Source organism: Lycium ferocissimum, chromosome 8 (assembly GCF_029784015.1).
Source record: "Lycium ferocissimum isolate CSIRO_LF1 chromosome 8, AGI_CSIRO_Lferr_CH_V1, whole genome shotgun sequence".
Classification (NCBI taxonomy): domain Eukaryota; kingdom Viridiplantae; phylum Streptophyta; class Magnoliopsida; order Solanales; family Solanaceae; genus Lycium; species Lycium ferocissimum.
Window position 1 is genome coordinate 40,707,448 of NC_081349.1, and position 18,266 is coordinate 40,725,713.

At 33.0% G+C, this 18,266-nt stretch overlaps 1 pseudogene; it reads right to left on the minus strand.

The window, feature by feature from the left end:
• Nucleotides 1-1,427: 1,427 nt before the first annotated feature.
• On the minus strand, nucleotides 1,428-5,374 carry LOC132068470 (ferredoxin--nitrite reductase, chloroplastic-like; annotated as a pseudogene).
• Nucleotides 5,375-18,266: the final 12,892 nt, after the last annotated feature.

The window sequence follows — 18,266 nt, forward strand, 5'->3', positions numbered from 1 at the left end:
TATTACTTTTTGTTGTATAATTTACAGATTACTTCCAATCGCTGTAACAGAAGAAAAAATAATAAAGGTTTCTATTTGATGCGGTGTACTTTTCAACCTTGTCGTTTTCTTGCTTTACGTTAACAGTGCTCGTTGGCAACGTAACTTGTTTGTTTAGCCAAACTTGATATCTTGCTGATGGGTTTGCGAAAAGTTAGGCGGAGTAATCGCCCTAAAGCAGGTTCTTTGAACTTCCCTTTTCTCGATCGTCTGTTTTAATAAGTGAATTTTGATTCATGTCGTTCTGCAGCCCCAATTGCAAAAATAAATATCAAAAGAAAAAATTGATGTTCTTTGTTTTTGCCCACATATACTTTGTATGAATTAGGAGATAATGGTCAACGCGCGGCGGTGCTTCCTTTTTGTAGTTTCCTCTCTGCTCAATTTGTCGATTCTGATGCGAGAGTTTGTTATACAGCCCCATCGTGGCCCAGAAAAAGTGAGCGATAGTTGATGTGTACATTTCAGCCAATTGATGATAATTTGGTGGCTGGCTAGTGCTCCTGTGTCCCAAGGTATGTAGCTGACTTTTTTAGGCTTGCAGAATTGACTAGTGAGCTGTGACTAATATTTTAGATATTTTTCTGTAATTAATATAGAAAAAGTTGCAACTTATGTACTTTATATAGTTTTTAAATATATAAATTTTAATCATAAAATATTCTTCAATCTAATCCTGTTGGTTTTAAAGTTTGGTCAAATTGACTCTCGAAAAAAAAAATTGCCACATAGAAATTAGAATGAGGTGTGTTTTTTGCCCCTTTTTAACTCTTCGATTACTTATAAATTCCCCACTCAATTATTGCTACATGGCAAATGAGAGTAATTGGCAGGTCATAAGTCCACTATGCTCTTCGTTTCTTTTCATATGACACTTACTAGCACTACTAATTAGGAGTACAATCTTCATAGAATTTAAAAACATCTTTAGAAAGCACAAATTGTAAATTGGTAGAACTTCTTGAACTTTTTATGTAGTCTTAAATCATTTAAATTTTATTTTAGATAGATCAAGAAGTGAGTTTCCAGAGGAATTAAGTACAACATTTAAAGTTTTAAATAGATGAAGTCAACATGACTCTAAACTCGATGTACATTTTCTTTTCAGATTCAACAGAGATTCAAGAATTTCTCCAACACAATATATTTGACTAGGCCAAGGGAATCAGAAGTACATTCTGACCACGGCTCTGCTCAGATATCCCTGGTGTTGGTGGTAAAATCGAACAATTCAAATACCAACACTTATTGATTGCAATAATAGGAAAAATTGATATGTATGAATATCAAAATAAATAAAAAATTATTATTAGGAAACCAACAGAGGTGGTTCAATCAAAAGCATTTGGTTTGGATCTGTTTTCTAAAAGAATACACCCTGTAATTATATTTGGAAACAAGTACAAGTATTTTGCATCGTGCTATGTCACACACGAACGTGTTGGGAACAGCTCATTTTCTGATTATTCAACTAACTTTCAACAACAGTACCACCAGTTCTGTACCTTGAAATATCTTAATATGGTAAGCACATTCCATTCTTGTCCAATTAACTGTGCTGAGTAACGCCCTGACTAATTCTGAAATTTTAAGATTACTCTTCTGCTTCTTCTCTTTCTCTTGGAACCGCACCAAAGTTTTTAACTGGTAAGTCCTGGTGTGTACCAAATCTTCACAAGGGACAGATTTCTTATAAACATCTCCCAAATGTGAATCACTCCCTATTCTGCCACCCAAGAAAACATCGGCCCCTTCCACCAGTCTTCCTTCCTTTCTTGTCAAGCACCCCATAAACCCGATATCCGCAACTTGAACTTGTGCACTTAATTCAGGCAACCTGTCCGAGTCGCATCCTCACTGGCTGTGTCACAGAGACTAGCCATTGAATTTCCTCGGTTATCTTCATCGAACGTGCTTTAGTCTCAATTATGGCTTGCCCACAGAACTGGTTACCAGTACAAGCCACCAAATTTCTCATGAGGATAGGTGGATCGGGTGAAAATCTGTTCTTCAGAAGAGGCTCGTTGAGCAATGCATCAATCTTCGAGTTCTCAATGATAGGATAATGATGTTTTGTTCGACTGTCAGTCGGAGTTCTCCTGAACCGTACTCATCCGCTAGCGAGCTATCGTCCATGTCATCTGCTTGGACACGGCCACCGGAATGTGAAGACCGATAAGGCTGTACCCTTCCTGTTTCTGCGGATGCACGCCAAGGTATTCCCTCCTTTTCCCATTGTTTTCAGGACCAAGTCCTCTGTAGACTCTCTCTCTAGATTCTTTTGGGGCATTCTCTTGACAACTTCTGCCTGAATCCTTCAACACCCTAAATCATTGAATCAAGCAGGGAGAAAATGAGACCAGTTAGATCAGCTAGAGAAATTTTGGCTCTGCCTAGAAAGGGAATTTGTACACATCCACCTAGATGAGAAGCTATTAATATTCCATCACTTACATGATGAGTTAACACTACAAAAACAAAGAAATTAGAGACGAATTTCATCACTAATCTGTCCCTAAATAGCTCGTACCTAACATTTTTTTTTTTGATAATCTGTCACTAATCCGTTTTTAAATAGGATTAACGACGTATTTTACTGTTTAGCTATAGAATTTAACCGTCGTCTATTTCTGTATTTTTAGTAGTGTAGGATTGGTTGAAGCGCTTCTATTCAAAACAATATGCAGCTCAAAATTAAATGTTATCATGGAACTCATGTTTCCAATCAACACGATGTATACTATGAGTTTATAAACTCCATTTGAGGCCATACGTAAGATGAAAGATAAATGACAAATTTTTTTTTTGGGACAAGTAAAATATAAGACATAATAAGCATGCAAATGATAAAAACATAGTGAAGGTATCACTCACAAGTTCGTCAATTAACCACATCATTCTTGTTTTCTGCCTGTTTCCTCTTGGTACCAAGATCTCTATAAGCTTCTAATATTGCTTTGCAGACAGGGATTACATCATCAGCTGGAACTCCATGCATCAAGTGGAATTGCCTCTGCACATCGCTTCGGACTGAAGAATCCACCCACAAGCAAATTGAATCCAAATCGTCCATCTTTCGTTGCAGGCATGTACGCAAGATCATTGATATGGGGGTGCTCATAAAGATTGTGTGACCCTATTACACATACATTCCATTTCCTTGGCCTGCCATAACATCATCATATCGCAAAATCTGATTAGCAGATGATTTAATTTTCTCCCTCAAATTAATATGAACAACTACTGAGTCCTCTTCTTGAAATTAGACATTATTCCATCCTTGACACTTTTATCTTAAAGATTACTCCAAACATCACTAGCATAATCCCATTTTCCCCCATTGCAAAGAAAAAAAGTTGTGTCTACAATTTCTAGTTAGATTAAGTTTCATTTTCTCAATAATAATCAAAAGGCTTAAAAAAGTTGTCTATCTAACACGCCAAGTTAAAAGCAATATATGGAATCACTACAAAAGGTAAGTTCAATGTAAAATCAATGACTCGAATCTTCAATCAAGCTATAAAGTGGAAAACAAAAAAAAATGGGAAATGTTTTACTCCCTCAGGCTTAATTTGTTTGTCTTACTTTCCTTTTTACTCTGTTTAGAAAAGAATGCTACTTTCTATATTTACTAACTCTTTACCATCAATATCCTACATGACATATTTAAAACCACAATATTGAAAGGGCATTTCGGTACATTAGACACATCTTTAGTTTTAAGACCACACGATTCAATAAAAGTTCTCTTTCTTTTTTTTTAACTCCGCACAAAATCTTGAAACTAAGCATAAAACAAATTGAAATGGAGGGAGTACGTAAGACTTACAAGTTAGTCACGTCCACATTACCACGAAAATTGGCAGTGACATATTGGGACAGCAAATTAGTGTAAGGCCTTGTGTCTACAATTTCTTGCGGATCAATCCCCGCGAGAGGGTTCCCCACCGGATTTCTAACGTTGTCCATGCCACTTTGCAGACTGGTCAAGCCAACTTCATCAAGTCCCTTTAGAATCTCAGGCACATCAGGCAGCACAACCCCGCGAATCTGCCAATTTTGCCTTGTAGTCACATCAGCACATCCATCTTTCCCATATTTCCTAATCACACTGGCTAAGTATCGAGTTTGGGCACTCGTCGTTACCCCATTTGGAAGCTTCAATCGCATCTTGAATCGTCCATCTGATCATCACAATTTGATGACAAATTTGTAAATATGATCAGCATATTAGCTGAAGATTAACATAATAATTAACAGAGCAGAATCTTACTTTTAGCTTGACTTATACTCCATCCGTTCATTTTGTATGACACTCTTCTATTTTAGCTTGTACAAAAAAAGACACTTTTCTATATTTTGAAAAATCTCCAACTTAAACTTCATATTACATCTTTATTGGCATGATCTTATAACTTAAGAAATGTTTTGACATTCGATCAAACATCACATATATAAAATGAAATTAGGTGAGTACTCCCACAAGGTCTCCATATTAGTTATCGGTTCTCAAGCCGTCAATTTGATTAATCTTTGAAACTAAATTGAATTAGACTAATTTAATATTTAAAACTACAATTTAGATATTCAAAAACGAAAAGTACTATAAGTTGCAATTAACCCATATATCAATATGTTGGGAAAACATATCTTAAAATGTTAGATCGAAAGTTGATGTAATTTGACTTCTAAAAATTAAACATGACAAATATTATGGACGAGAGGGAGTAGCACTTTTTGCATAGTTTCCAGAGAATATCTGAGTTTTAATGTAATAATTGAATTAATCCAATTCAATTTAGCTTCGAAAGTTAGTCAAACTAACTCTACAACAGAAAAGATGTCAAACAAATTGAGATCATGGGAGTACTAAAAACAGGATATTTTTTATGGTACTTACAGTGTTGCTTTCTCCTATGGAAAAGGCCAAGCCACTTGAGCCTAACATCAATATCATCCTTAGTGACCTTAGTTTTTTCGATCTCTTCAAGTGAGATCTTAGCAAGATCTTCAATACCATTTTCAGTAAACAACTTCATAGGTTCTTTTTCAATCTTTGCCTTTTCAGCTGGATTTATACCTTTTCTGAACTTTTCTTTAAGTACCCAATATCCATCTTTTTCCTCTACTCTAGGCTCTAGCCTCTCGGTAGCTATCTCCGCCGCCTCAGGTGGCGTTACCGCCACCGTTTGTGGCGGAGTAGCATGTAGCTTGGAAAATTTGTTAGAATTTGGTAGTGAAGTTGCTGAAAATTTAACAGAAAAAGATGCCATATTGAGAATTTAGTTGATTGATTCTTGAAAGTGGAGAAATATGATCATTTTTGTAGTCGTGAGTTGGGGTAGGGGGGACTGTTTTTCTGGGACTCTTGGTAACTCCAAAGGGTCGTTATTGTAGTATTAAAATAACTTATGACTAGTATGTCTCCATTGCGGTTAATTTTAAAACTGGTGGGGTATAAAAAGGTCAAAGGTGTTATGTGAAGCTCGTTTAGGCAGGTGTTTTTGTAAGGGGTAGCCTTTTGGGACATCCATGGGTCAAGGAAAGAGACGTGTGGCCTTTTGATTAAGGCTATAGGATAACAATACGTATCAAAAAGTTTGATATTTTGAGATTGTTATTGTTTATTTGTCCCCATTTTTTCACATCTTACAAAAATGAATGCGTTTTGTTAATACCCCCAGGACAAATGACATATTTGTCGTTCTAATTTAAGTCGGTGTGTTTCACGATTTATTATTATATATATATATATATAATTGTTGTGATAATTCAGTATAATTAGTGAAGTCATAATAGCTTACATGACTTGCATGCTTGAAACTATTTTCCTTTTGTTTGATAGTATTTTACTCATGGTAGAGTAATTTTTTAAATATATTTATATCATAAACGGTACCTAATAAAAGATTATAAAAAATTAGTATTAGCTACCAACTTGTCACTTATCCGTAACTAAATGTATCATAGCTAACAAATTTTCTTGATAAGCTGTTTCTAATTTGTTGCTGATAAATATGATTAGCGGCGGAATTTGCCGTTTAGCTACATAATTTATCTGTCGCTAATTCTTGCCTTTAAATAAATTTTTTTCATTCATTGTACGTGAAAACACTTTTAAAATAAGTATGTTTTACTCGTGGCACCTGAAAATTATTCTTTATTATTATTTCACTCCAATATTACAGCTACATAACATTTTGAAATACATTTTTCCTCTTCTTCTTTGTAGCTTTAAAATTATGATGATGATCATCATGATTTGTGAGCACCCAACATGCATGACAGGTAAACTGAAGGTAGCATGAAGTCATATCAATAACATGTTATGACTTGCATGCCATAATGCCTCTTCTATGTTTGTAATTTTAAAATCATAATGATTCATCGTGATTTGTGAGTAATTCAACGGGACAACTATATTAAATATAGCATGACATCATACCGATTTGTCATGACTTACACGTCATAGTTCTTAATTAAATGTACTTTTTATAATTTGTAGCTATAGAACCATGATGAACTGACATAATTTGTGAGTAATCCAATAAGGTAGCTAAGTAACTTGTCAATTATGACTTGCATGCCACAGTTCTGAAATATTTTTGTTCCTCTTTTGTTTGTAACTCTGAAATCATGACGATCCGATATGATTTGTGAGTAATCCAACATGACATCTAGATTTAATATAGCATGAAGTCTTCCGATCTGTCATGACTGGCATGCCCCAATTCATGATTAGTTTTGGTTCCGTTCCTTATCATATTTTCCGCTCAACTTAAAGCTATTTTAGTTCATAATTTTCTCATTAATATTAATTAAAACGCTTAGTTCCACACAAATATCAAAAGTGGAGACAATTTTAAGATATCAACTCCCAAGTATTCCCTTTGTGCAAAGCACTGTGACGTGCCACTATTTTCTTACTAATTAATCCGACAAAGATTAACAAATTTTATATGTAATAATAATAATATTTTTTATTTTTAAAAACATACTTTTATGGTGGCAAAAATATCTTGACAAATTTAAGACCACATATTCAAAATTATTTCTTTCTTAAACTCCGTTGATCACTTAATTGATACAGTTGGAGTACGTTAGAGGTGTAATTCATTTCGTTACAACAGATTACATGTCTAATGTTCATATTTATGGTCTCACCTAATAATTTTATGTAATTATATTTAAGTAATTTTATGTTTATATAAAATTATACTCCATTATTTTATATAAAAGTTTAGCACAATTATGATGTTGGTGACAACTTGGTGACTAGGAAACTGGTCGCCGCATTTTTTCTACTTGGCGGGGGCCATGGTGTTGGACCCTGGAATCACTATAATCATAAAATACATCGAAAATAATGTTGTCGTATATTAAGTGATAAAAAGAATTTAGACAATAACAAAAGCAACTTTTATAATCGGAAAGTCAGAAAAGTCAAATGTACGGTGAGAACGATAGTATTATTGGCAAATTGCAGGTACTCAATCGTCTTATAGCGGTACTCAAGACAGATCTAACATCACTTAATATTTTACATGAATATGAAATCAACTTTTTTGTTTTTTTCCAAATAAAGTTAAATTTAAAAAACAGTAAACTACATTATGTTAGGTCCTTCGTTCATTTTTACTTGTCCTATATACTAAAAATAATTATTCATTTTTTACTTGTTCAGTTTAAAAAACTAAGAGTTAATTTACTATTTAATATATATTTTACTCTTATGATTAATTATTGGGTTGACAATTTCAATGAATTCTTAATGGGTGCACAACTCTTAAAGTATGTTTTATAGGAATTCTTAGTGACTGCACACTCTTAAAGTATGTTTTATTGATTTCAATTATTACGTTACTTAGCAATAATTAAAGATGATATAGTAAAATTATCATTCTAATTTTTGCTCCTTAATAGGGCCGCCAAATTAATATGTGACAAGTAAAAATGGACGGAGAGAGTACATGTGTGTGTGAAAAGTGTAATAGTGTCTTTCTTTTTTAGATTACGAAGCGTTTTATTTGGTTAAAACTATAAGATGGTAGGATTAATTTTTAAGAATCATTTTTCTTCTTCTTTAGACAATATCTTTTGCTGTATATTTTGCATTCTCAATTAATTATTAATCCAAATCTAATTTTAGATTTGACCCTTTTTCTTTCTCCCCCGTTTAGTGAATAAGTCACTCAACTTTAACTGTACAAGTATAAAACTCTTATTTCTATTTTATCAACCAAACACTTTTAAGTACACCCCTTAAACATAGGAGATATTTTCATAAATGAGATCATGTTTCAGTGCCGCCCCTTAAATTTTGATTCCATTTTTTAAAAAAAATTATAAAAATAGATTTGTGGCCAGGTTTTAATAGCATTTTAAATTTATGGGAAAAACTTTCCTTGTCACAACAATCGCCATGTTTTCTAGCCACATCTTGGTCAATCGCCAAAATTTTGACCATAAATGTTAGCTATGTTTAAATTGAAATCAAAACTTGCTTTGTGACAATTCTTACAGATCGTTGGTATTATATATAATATGACCATAAAGGCTGATAAATTGCTAGAATTGATTACAAATTTTTGACGAGCCACTATAATTGGTTGTGTGAAAATTTGCCAACGCATTTTTTCTTCTAAATTGATTCAAATCAACTCTAAATGACTCTAAATTTGGTATACAACCTTCTAGTATCAATCCTATTAATTTCTATTAGATCCAACCTAAACCTTCGAAAATTAATAAATTCACTTTATCTTTTTGAATAATATTTTTCAAGTTAGAAAAATCTAAAACGGTAAAAGGGGGAGTAACTCATGATTTGCGGTTGAAAAAAAAAATCATCATTTGCGTAAAATTAACGGTAAGCCGTACGGTCAGTAGGGTGGCACGAAAGGTACAAAATAGAAGATACAGTTGCAGTGCAGTATGACAAAAAGTAAGAAAAGATGAAAGTGCATTAAATTATTGTAGAAAAAAAGAAGAAGATACAACCATAATATTCATCCCCCTATTTTTTAAGGTGTTTGACTCTGTATGAAATTTTAAAAATAAAAATAAAAATTTAAAACTTGTGATTCTAAACAAATCATAAAAATTTATGTAACTAAAAATTATTTCATTAAAGGTAAAAAGGTAAATTTAAAATTTTGATTTTTTACTAATATAGAAATGTGTCATTATTTTTTAAATTGATTTAAAAAAGAAAAAAGTGTCATATAAATTGAGAGGGGAAGAGTACTACTCCTTCCGTCTGATAATAAGTGTTACCTTAGCCAAAAACACTCATATTAAGAAACAAATAATGCAATGTAAAGTTTATCAAATTACCCCATATAGTAAAAATAAATTACTTTTTTCTCTTGATTAAAGCATGCACAAGTAGCAAACTTTTTGACATTGAGAATCCAATAATACCAAGTTACTACGTGTACTTTTCCAATAATAATTTAGATGTTATTTTAACTTGTTAATTTTTATCTAAGGATAGATTGAAAAAAACTAGTCAATTTATGTCTTGACTTCTTATAATTACACTTATTATGAATTTTTTTTTTTTTTTTTATTAAATTAACACTTATTATGAGACTGAGGATGTAATATATAAAGGTTGGCCTCCAAGAAGAGCCAAGAGTCGACATCATGACCACCCCAAAAAGATCAACTAGCCGCCCCGCCCACAGCAACATGTCATTGTGTCAATATCTAACTGGCGAGTCAATACGGCTAAAATGAAGGAATTGAAGATATTTTATTTAATTAGTCTATAAGTATTAAAGAAAACCTCAAGTGGCACATGCAACCTGCTGTATGCGTTAATGTACAGCTGAAGCTTACTAGTGAGAGATAATATTTTTGGGTTGCTACTCAGTTAAGAGCTTAGTTGGTGAATTAGTTACAATATTGGTTAGTCGGCTAGATAGACAGTACGAACAACTCATGTACTAGTCGGTAGGGTATACTAGGAAGAAAAATGTTGGTATAAAATTTTTGTACAATGTTTGGTTATAAATTTCACCTATGTACAAATGTTTGGTTATAAATTTCACCTATGTACACCTATGGCCTCATTTATTTTTATTAAGATTAAGCTATCTGAATCTGAATGAACATATGAATATTAAGATGTGTATTAAGATTTAGATGTCTGAATTTGAATACACATCTAAATATTAAGACATGTAATAAGATTTAGATGTTTCAATTTGAATACACATTTGAATATTAAGAATATTAAGATGTTGAATTAAGATCTGAATACTTTAAAAATAAGATTGTTAGCGGACCATATTTCTGAGCAACAGCGCCAAAATTTAATGTTGCCCAAATTACACCTTTTTATGATGTAAATCGGTCATTGTCATATATAAAACCCAACTAGGTTGGGGTTGAATCTCACAGGGAACTCGTCGTTGTTAAACACATCTTATTCATCTTATGTAATGACTTTACTAGGTTCTCTATTTCTTAAGTAACCAAGTTTTTAGGTTGGAAAATGGTATGTTATAGCCCGTACTTTGTACGTCCGAATATTTCGAGATAGTCGAGGAATGTCGAGGGCAAGACTATTTCCAAAATTATTTTAATATACAAATGGGTTGTGAATATTATTTATGAACCTTATTAGTATGGAAATATTGAGAAAGGTTAAGGGCGAAAAGGGGAAAAAACTCACAAAAAGGGTTCATGGCAATATCGAAAGACTGAGGGCAAAATGGTAATTTCGCAAAGGATTCAAGAAGCTTCATGAAAGGGCCATGTTGGCCGAATTTAAAAGAAGAAAAAAAAAAGAAGGAAAGAAAGATGACAAAAAAATAAGTCATCTTTTATTGTAATTAAGGAAACTTCAAGAAGAGGACAAGAGTCCACTTACCATTGGAGCCAAGTATACATATATATATGTGGGTTGGTCATCATTTTAACTTGAGAAAGACTTGAAAAAAAAAAAAAAAAAAAAAAAGAGTAGGAGAAAGAAGAAAAAATATTCGGCCATGGTGGCCAAATTTTGGAAGCAAGAAGATGTCCAAGAAAAATTAATTTCTTCTAGCCTTTCTAACCAAATGGAAGGTTCTCTATAACATTTGTTATTGTTGGAATAAGAAAGATTGGTTGTGTAAGTTGGAAACTCTAGCCAAGTGAGAAGACAAGTGGAGGAAGGTAAGGTTTAATTCCCTTTTCTATGTGTTATAGATGATTTGTGAATATTGTAGTATGTAGAAAAGAATGGAACTCATGAAATATGCATGTGTGGTGTGGCCGAATGGAGTAGTGTGATGTAGGAGTAATGCATTAATTTTATGTAGTGTGTTGCTTGTTATTATAATGTTATGAAATGAATGGAGTTTATGGAATATGCATGTATAGGGGCTGCCCTAGTTGTGTATGAGAAGATAATTTTACTTCATATTTTAGTTGTGATCGTTATGAATTATGTGACGTAGAATGGAGGTTTAGTAGTTTGAGATGAATTGGAGTTGTTTGTGCATACATTGAAGAAGTTAGTGTGATGTTAGTGTGGTTCGTATATTTGTAAGAATAAATTCACCAATGTATGGGTTGTAAATATAATTCATGAATTTGGAAATGAGACATGTGTTGGAAGATTGTAAGCGGTTGTTGAGATTGAATTTGAAAGAAAGAATTAAGTTGTTATTGTTCTTGTGTATTTGAAAGGTGTTGAATGAAGTAGTATGTCGATTGAATCGTTTTGAAAGTCATGTGAATTGAATTGAATTGAATAGAATTGAATGTTGAAGTGTTGCTAGAATAATTGTTGGTATTGTTGATAGTTTGGCCGGGTTGAATTCCCGGATTGTTGTTGATGATTTGGGCTGAGTAAGACTCTCGGGGATGGTGTATTTACGGGGAGATGTTGCGCGAAATTTCGGCATCATAAGTGAATTCATTTGAAAAAAAAAAATCAAGACAAGTGTGCTTAATAATGAATCTAATGGTTGCATCAATTTTCTTGAATGTAGACTAGCGGCACAAGTTCGGACAAATAAGTGTAGCTAATAAGGCGCGGCGCAGGTATGTTAAGGCTAAGCCCTTTCTTCCTATGGCATGAATCATACGATGTAATTTTATCGATGCTCCCATAACGTCCGTATTTTCATAAGTTAGAAGTTATGATTTCAAAGCATGATTTCCTTCCTAAAAGTTTATGAATGTTTTCCACAATATTCATTTTCTCCAAAATCCAAGTTTTACGATTTTTGAAAGTTTTTATGACCAAAACAACGACTATGATTTTATGATGATAATGATGATGCTAGGTATGAGAAAATGACTAGGACGAATATGTCAAGGATATGTTCTTACCAGGAACACGACGATACGAGATGCCAAGCCATTTCTGGATAATGACTATTTTAAAGGTTTCAAAATATATGAAATGATATGTTATGTCCCTGTTTTATGTTTTCCCGCGATGTTATCCTTGATTGAAAGTCTCGCTTTATAATTGTTCCTTCAAAGTGAGACAAAGCGCCCATGATTATTCCATAAAGTAATCGGAGGCTACCGACCTTACGTCACTCCGACGAATGCACGACTTTCCTTTGGGCTCTCCCCGCATGCTTATACGACATATGTATATGAGATATGTATATGCACATGGGGTGGGGGAAGGGATACATGGGGAATGGGAAGGGAAACATGTTTCATTGCCACCGGTCGCCTGGTTTTTCATCCGGACGCGGGATTTATGGGCGAGGAGTATTTCGGCGCAAGAGATGGGCGAGCCGACGTTATTCGGTGCTATGATACTATATGATACACTATGACTTGATATGATATAACACGATATGATATGATATGCTATGATATAACATGATGCGATATAAGATCTATTTTCTATGTATATGGAAAAGAAATGTTTTTTTTCCTAAAAAGGAAAGACAAGCATGCATGGTATCCACCAAAAGGCATTCACATGTACAAAGTTATCCTCTTATCTCATCACATGCTCTATGATCCCATGGTATTCATACTTATGTTCCCGTTGTATTATTTTTCATGCCTTACATACTCGGTACATTGCTCGTACCGACCCCTCTTCCTCGGGGCGCGTTTCATGCCGCGTGTACACCCGTACGATAATCGAATCTAGCATAGAGGATGTTCCACGAGTTTGGTAGGCTCCACTTGTCCCGGAGAGTGCCGCCGAGTCGAGTATAGATGCTGTGATGCTTTGTTCGAAGTTAGAGACTTTGCGGAGACGCAGTCGTGGGTATTGGGTTGTCGGTCCGTAAGCGGCTCCACTAATGATATGTTATTATGTTTCGTGTCACGAGTCTTATATGATGTCGATTTTACTTATGGAAAAAAAAAAAAAATTCTATGTATTCATTTCTAATCGATTCATAAGTTCATATGTATAATAAGAGTCGGCGGGTTCGCTCGGCCCGAATATGGGGTCGGGTGCCCATCACACCCTAGTAAGACCGGGTGTGACAAAGTGGTATCGGAGCGAGTCGGTCTAGGGGTTGTCCGCAAAGTCGTGTCCCGGCAGAGTCTTGTTTATGGGTGTGAAGCCGGCCACATTTATAAACGGAGGCTGCGCGGGCATCTAGGAATTGTTGACCTTCTTTTACGTCCCGTGATCGTGCGATAGAGCCAAGTCATAAGAAATAAGATTTTCCTATATAAGCCGTACGTACGATGGAAAAGCGAGTGACGCTATGGAAGGTCATAGAGGTAAATCCTAACGTAATTATTAAATCACCCGAAATTGGAAGCACCGACGACCGGAATGTGTCATAAGGCCGTATGTTCGCGAGGTGTTATCGATATATACGTGACGCACGATTTGAAATAGTAGGCATGGTAAAGGAGATCCCGCGAGTAGGATATCCCATATATATTGTTTCGTACATCGAATCCCACCACCGAAGTTACGGTACGAAAGGCATCAAATTATAGTATAGAAAGATGTCGAACCCATATTTGGAAAAAGAAAGAGAGTGAGTAGATGGAAAATGAAGAGATCAAAGAGATTGGTTTATATATTTTTACTATTCTACGAGATTGTTTCTTATTTTAATTACTATTTGAGAATATCAGAAGAGAGTTGATTGGTGAATTAATTAACTAAAAATATGTAATTAAAGCAATGGAGAAATATTTTAATTTTTCACAAATGTACTAAAAGGTGTTGGGATCCTGACTTCACTTGATATTTCTATTATAAAGTAAATTCTTTAATCTTCAATTTCTATTTCTCATAAATGTATAAATGCCTCTCACGATTACATTTATATATTATTACTTAAGTTGAAGAATTAATCGCACTCCTCTCGGTTATACAAATTAATTATCAAAATAGTAATATTAAAGCACCGAAATATATGCTTGAACTGAAACATGCTCTTTATAGTAAGTCCCTTTCGGTTACCTTACTTGCTATAACTAATCAATACACTATCCGCCTCTCTCGATTACAAATAAGTGTAAAATTAATTATAACATAAAAGAGATAGATGTCACTAAATAAATATTAACATCTATCAATACGACAATTAACTATGTTACTTCTTCCGCCTCTCTCGATTACAGAATTAGTAACAAATTAATTGGTAGTATAAATTAGATAAACGTTAACAAATAAAATAACATCTAACTGTAAAGCATATAAAAGTTAAATAGAAAGCTTCCGCTCAAACATGTGAAATTGAGGAATAATATTATCTACTATTATATAGAAATATCAAGATCCGTCATTCTCCCAACACAAAAGAAAGTTATTCCATATTGGAGTTAATACAGCTAATGGAAATATTCTTATCCATTAATAAGAAAATAGAAGAAATATTCAAGAAGAATAATTCCGCTATTTAATTAAAAGTAGGACCTAGAATAATTTCCAACATTAAACAATTGAAGAAATAGTAGAAGAAAAGAAAACAATATATTTTTGCTCTAAGAATGGAAACAATATATTTTCTCTTCCTCCCATTTGCTCTAAAAAATCTCTCAATTTTTTTTTCAGTCTCCCCTCAAATGGAAATTTATAGAGTCTTTTTTTATCTAGCCAATGAGCAACTACGCTGTAATTTGTTTTCTTTCTTTTTTTTTTAAATGTAACTTGCAATTTGCCAAAATTTTTTAACTTCCTTTCTCTTTTTCCTTTTCCTTTTTAAGATTATTTAAAGAAAATTGTGTTCATGTTTTAAAATTGGTTTCATGACCTGCAAATTTTCCAATTAGGATAATACTCCCTTTAAATTGTAATTGAGAATAGGCTTTGTCTTTCTTCCTTTGATTTTCTTTTTCCATTTTTTTTTTCAATTTGGTGGGTCCCACACTAAAGAAAATTTGTACAATTTGCTTTCCTCTTTGCAGCACCTTTCGGTTCCCCTCTTCTTTTCTTTTCTCATTCTTCTTCTTGATTTTGCTATTTGATTTATTTATTAAAATTATGGTGTCTCCTAAAATAAAATATAGAAATATTAGTATTAAAATTAAATAACAACTTAATTTATATATGTATTTTTGTCTTATCAAATACCCCCACACTTAAATATTTGCTCGTCCTCGAGCAAAGAAAATTATTAAATATAGTGGCTAAATATTTTAAGTAAAATCATGAGAACTTTTGGTAGAGAAGATTTGACTAAGATGATTTACATGAGTTCGACAACCTTTAACCGTACTCATATTTACTTATTGAGAAGTGAAATAACAATATTTTCTAATCCCAAGTGCGTCTCACCAAATGAAGAAAGATGCCCGATATCACACAATATATCTATTTTAGAACAAAGAAGGGCATATGTTGAAATTTCGCTCACTCTCAACAAAGAAGTATTTCATGTTATCGGAAATAACCATAAGCTTGACTATCATGTGATTATCCACTAATGTAGGAGTCTTTGAGTTGAGATCATGTAGGGGCTTTTATAAGGTTGTAATGTAGGCTTAGGGACAGGTAGGATACATATGGATAATAGTGACTCAAATTCCCTTTAGGCACTACACTTCACTTTCTCGCTTAAGCACAATTGCCTTCCAATTCTTTTTAAACAATAAACCTTTTTTCTTTACTTTTCAATCTTTTCACGATTTTTGTTATTTTTTCTTTGAAAATGGAGTTGCCAACATCTGTTTGTTGCTCTCCTTTTTTTTTTTTTTTTTTTCAGTTTTTCAACAATTTTTTTCTCAGACAACATCTCCAAAAGATCAACAATCTCAATCACCATCCACACTAAATTTTCTGCATTCAAATCAACTTTCAAAGTGCCTAAAGGAAATAGGGTGAACAAATAGCAAGTCGTAATAATAATTAAAAAAAAAAAAGGCTAAGGGTTAAGACTTGGCGATCAATAAATAAGGGATAATTCATTTAGGCTCAACGGGGCTAGCAAGGGACAAAAATCATCAGGGTAGGTTAATTTAGGCCATAGTTTAACAAGGAAGGCCTACTTTCATTTCTCAACTCAAAAATCAACCTAGAATTTCGCCTCAAACCACATTCAAGGCAAGTTCTAGATTTCCAAATAAACATGAGAACTAGGTAAAATATATACTGACCACACAATGCACTTGGGACTAGTAAACACCATGATTTCAATCACCAATAAGCAAGTATGAGCTTGGAAAAGTAGTCGTACAACTCATGAAAGGTACTCAGTTAAATTCGTCTTTCTGAAGTCTCATGATTTTCAAATCAAACCAAGTTTAGCCAACTTATTTAGCAAAACAAAGAAAATAAATAAAAGTCCTAAAAAGTGTTCGGTTCAAAATATTACGACCATGGCAAAGAACCGAACAAGAAATCCATGGAAGTACATGAAATAAGTTACCTTATGGATAAAGTAACTCAGTTTTTTTTTTCAATTTTCTTTTTAATATGAAAAAGAAATCACACACACACATATATATATATATATTTTTTTTAAAAAAAAAAAAAATTAGTTAAATAATAATGAAAATGCATATTATTATTATTATTATATATATATATATATATATATATATATATACACAATATATTCCTCCACCCCCATACTTAAATAATGTCATGTCCCCATGACACGCAATTTAAAAGTAAAAGGAGATAAAAGGGCTTCCCTGATTTTTTTTTTCTAGCGCCTGTCAACTCCACCCGCAATTCTGAATTTGAAACATATTTCCCGCTTCTGGGAGTTTCCCTGCTATAGTAGAGACTAGGTTGCAGAGGAGAAAACAAAAATCATATCAAGGGGCATAAACATGCAAACATATATATATATATATATATATATATATATATATATATATATATATTTTTTTTTTTTTATAACCTATATTTTTTTATTATATATATGACTTTATTTAAAATATACTTAAAAGGAAAAAGTATACTTCTAATTACTAAAATTTATTTAAAGTATGAAAGAGGGAAGAAAAAAATAGTTCTGAGTTTAACGTCGTCAGCTCGACTTATTAGTATTCTTTTTAAGTAAAAAGAATTGTTGAAGCCTGTTTATCAAAATTTCTAGTGATATAAGGCTTCAAACGATGACCGTTTACTTTAAATTTTTCTCCCCCATTGATATGTTGTATTTCGATGGCATCATAAGGGGTTACTTCTGTTATGATGTACAGTCCTGTCCAACGTGACTTGAATTTTCGTGGAAATAGTCTTAATCGGCTATTGTACAATAGAACATGGTCTCTAATTTTAAATACTTATGGCGATTGAGGTTATCATGCCATCTTTTTGTCTTTTCTTTGTACAAATTAGCATTTTCATACGCTTCAAGTCTGAACTCCTCCAATTCATCAAGCTGCAACAAACGATTTTTACCTGTATCTGGCAAATTTAGATTCAACAATTTTATAGCCCAATATGCTTTATGTTCTAATTCCACAGGTAAATGACAAGCTTTTCCAAAAACTAGTCTATAAGGAGATGTGTTTAGGGGAGTTTTAAAAGCAGTTCTGTATACTCATAAAGCATCATCTAATTTTAAAGACCAATCTTCACGCGAGGATCCAATAGTTTTTTCTAAAATACTTTTCAATTTCCTGTTGGATACTTCTACTTACTCGCTTGTTTGAGCATGATAGGGAGTTCCTGTTTTATGAGTTACTCCATATCTAGACAAAAAATTAGCGAATTGTCAGTTTACAAAATGAGTTCCCTGGTCATTCATGATAACTCGTGGAGTTCCAAACTTGGAAAATATATATTTTTTTTTAAGAAAAGCACAAACAATACGAGCATCATTTTTTCTAGT